This window comes from Schistocerca cancellata, chromosome 6 (assembly GCF_023864275.1).
Source record: "Schistocerca cancellata isolate TAMUIC-IGC-003103 chromosome 6, iqSchCanc2.1, whole genome shotgun sequence".
Classification (NCBI taxonomy): domain Eukaryota; kingdom Metazoa; phylum Arthropoda; class Insecta; order Orthoptera; family Acrididae; genus Schistocerca; species Schistocerca cancellata.
The window spans coordinates 263,600,725-263,604,710 of record NC_064631.1 but is presented as its reverse complement, the minus strand read 5'-3'; positions in this window follow the sequence as shown (position 1 = coordinate 263,604,710).

The following is a 3,986-nucleotide window of genomic DNA, read 5'->3' as shown; positions in this document are numbered from 1 at the left end:
AACCTACCTGTTACCAACTGTTCGTCTAAAATTGTGAGCCATATGTTTGTGACTATTACAGCGCCATCTGTCACAAAGCGCAAAAAGTGGTCCAACTGAAACATTCATATTTCTTTATGTACTACACGAATATGTAATAAAAAATGGGAGTTCCTATTTTAAAAAAACGCAGGTTATATCCATTTGACCTATGGCAGCGCCACCTAGCGAGCGAACCATAGCGCCATCTGGTTTCCCCCTTCAAGCTAGACGAGTTTCGTTCCTTGTAGTTTTTTCGTTTGATGCTTATTTTGTGAGATATTTGGCCCGGTCACTATCAATGGACCACCCTGTATACCAGGCTGTTCCAACCGAGCTCCAGGGAGCCGGAGCGCTCCGGAGCGCTCACTGTGGCAGCTCGGAGCCCGCGTGGAGGGGGAAAGCGAACTCACTGGCCCCTGGCCGCATACAGCCGCAACTGACGCAATAATCCGTGTTCAATGACAGCTATGACTAGCCGCGGGAGCCCTGTACTTCTATTGGAGGATACCTTTCTATTCATTGAGAGGGATGGTCGTCGGCAGTGTCTTGTATGTCATAAAGTATTTAATTCTGCGAAGAGGTACAATATACAACGACATTATACGCGTCTTCACGCAGCGCACTACGATCAGGTAGAAGGCGTTTCACGCAGAGAACTTGTAGCCAGGCTTAATAACGACATACCAGGAGACGTAAGTTTAAAAACGGTTTCGTAATACGGAAAGTATCAAAATATGCAAATAGTTCGTGTTCTGTAATGCGTGTATAATTTTCAGGTGAATGAGAGCGGAGAAAACACTACTGAATCTGCAGTTCGAGCAAGCTGCAGGGTCGCTCACATCATTGCGACGAGCGGCAAGCCGTTTTCGGTGTGACAACTCGTAAAATTGTGCATGGTAGCAGTTGCAGAATGTTTGTTTCCAAGGGAGGTGCAGGCAATCGATGGGGTTTGCCTGTCGAAGCAGAAAATGTCTCGTCGAATCCTGGACATGGCAGCGGATTATGAAACACAGATCAGGAAAAAGGCGGAGAGCTTTGTTGAATTTTCGCTAGCGCTTGACGAAAGCACCGACATATCGGACTGTGCTCAGCTTGCAGTCTTTGTGCGTGGTGTCGACATGGAGCTGAAAGTAACTGAAGAACTCTTGGATGTGGTACCACTCGATGACACCGCAACAGGACGTGACATTTTTGAAGCTGTTTGTGAATCAGTGGACAATATGAATTTGCCGTGGGATAAGCTCCATTCTGTAGCGACATACGGTGCAAGATATGGAAGCGGAGTATGGGGATATACCTTACCACAGTGCAGTTCGTTGGCTAAGTCGGGGAAAAGTTCTTGATGTTTTCTTTGCCATTCGTGAGGAAATATCCCATTTTCTCGAAATGAAAGGGGAAGAAATGCGTTGTCTGAAAGATATAAAATGGATATCTGACCTGGCGTTCCTATCTGACATAACTATGCATCTGAATAAATTAAATCTGTCATTGCAGGGCAAAGGGCAGCTAATCGTTGACATGCACGACGAGATCAAAGCGTTCATGGAAAAGTTACGTTTATTTGAGAGGCAGATGAGTAATGAACATTTAACGTTCTTCAATCGTCTTGCTTCTTTAAAAATACCTGAAGGTACTACTTTCGGCGATTACCAAGCAAAGTTAAAGCAGCTCATCACGTCGTTTGAAACACAATTCCCAGACCTCACTAGTTTGGAAATGGAACTTAAGGTGTTCAGCACTCGTGTTTCAGTTTCCCCCGATGCTTGTCATTGTCACTTCAATTAGAGATTATTGATTTGCAAAGTTCAACTTTGTTGAAAGAGAGGTACCACATCACATCGGATCTGTCACGATGGTATCGTTCATTACAGCAAAAAACATTTCCCAAGCTTCACAACAATGCCACTCAGATCATGTGCATGTTGGCACGTATTGTTGTGAGCAGCTTTACTCAGCAATGAAAAGAGTAAATAGTAAGGAACGATCGTTTCTTCAGGATGTAACAATGAAGCTCATCCTCCGCATTAACGCTGCGAACACTTTGACGCCTGATATTTCCGATCTTGTAATGAAAAGAAAGTATCAAGCTACAGAGGCCCAATAAATTTAGTATGCAATTTCTTATAAAACAGTTGTTTCTTATTTATTTCCCGAACATCGTATTTCCTGGTGTAGCATGTCATCACGTCTTATCAGCTACGAGTATGAGGTTGTCGATCTTGTAAGACGCAGCTGGCACATCAAAACGCTTGCCTTGCCGCCTGCCTCAGGCAGCCGTGCCACGCGCCCGCGTGCCGGCCCACTCGAGTGGCCACAGCGAGCGACGCGGCTCCCTGGAGCAGGGAGCGCTCCGCGGCTCACACCGGAGCCGACCAGCTGGAACAGCCTGCTGTATACTGAAGTGTCAAAAGTCTTGGTGTACCCCCTAATATCGTGTCGGACCTACTTTTGCCTGGCGCAGTGCAGCAACTCGACGTGGCATGGAATCAACAAGTCGTTGGAAGTCCCCTGCCTCTATAGCCGTTCATAAATGCGGAAGTGTTGCCGGTGCAGGATTTTGTATACGAACTGACCTCTCGATTATGTCCCATAAATATTCCATGTGGCTTAATGAGGGGCGATTTGGGTGGCCAGATCATTCGCTCGAATCGTCCAGAATGTTCTTCAAACTAGTCACGAACAATTGTGGCCCACTGATACGGAGTATTGTCATCCACAAAAATTTCATCGTTGTTTGGGAACATGAAGTCCATGAATGGCTGTGAATGGCCTGCAGGTAGCCGAACAGAGTCATTTCAAGTCAATGATCGGTTCAGTTGGACCAGAGGACCCACACCATTCCATGTAAACACAGTCCACACCATTATGGAACCACCATCAGTTTTCACATTACCTTGTAGATAATTAGGGTTGATGACTTCGTGGGGTCTGCGCCACAATCTAACTCTATTATCAGATTTTAGCAAGTGAAATCGAGAGTCATTTGATCAGGTTTTCCAGTCGCCTAGCGTCCAACCAATATGGTCACGAGCCCAGGAGAGGCGCTGCAGGCGATGTCGTACTGTTAGCAAAGGTTCTTGCATTGATTTATGCCATAGCCCATTAACGCAAGATTTCGCCACACTTTTCTAATGGATACAAAGCTCCTATGTCCCACATTGTTTTCTGTGGTTTTTTCACAAACGCCGCTCGCTAAGTGAAGACCGTCAGCCACATCTACGCCTGTGGTGAGATATAATGCCAGAAACGTGGCATTCTTGGCACACTCGTGACGCTGTGGGTCTCGGAATATTAAATTCTCTAATGGTTTCCGAAATGGAATGTCCCACGTATCTATCTCCAACTACCACTTCGCATTCGAAATCTGTCGATTCCTGTCGTGTAGTCATAATCACGAGAGAAACGTTTTCTCATAGATCTCGATTCCCGGCTGGGTCGGAGATTTTCTCCGCTCAGGGATTGGGTGTTGTGTTGTCCTGATCATCATCATTTCATTCCCATCGACGCGCAAGTCGCCGAAGTGGCGTCAAATCGAAAGACTTGCACCAGGCGAACGGTCTACCCGACGGAAGGCCCTAGTCACACGACCTGTTCTCCGCAGTGCCCTTTTATATCCTATGTACGCGATAATAGCGCCATCTATGTATGTACATATCGCTATCCCATGGCTTTTGTCACCTCAGTGTACATGCATCCATTACATTCATCTACACTCTACAAATACACATTCGGCACAACTCTTACACTTCCGCAAGGAAAGGGGTCAATGTGCACGTAGAAAGAACACCTGTTCCTACGAGAGGTTGAGCCTACCCTGTGATATTCCCCCAGCCAACAATGTGATACTCCCTACTTGATTCAAGCAACACTTTTGACATCTCAGCTAGATCCCACATGGCCCTGACACCGCCGTTCGCTGTGACGGCAGTTGGCTGACACTTGATTTCAAGAGATCGAAAACTGCT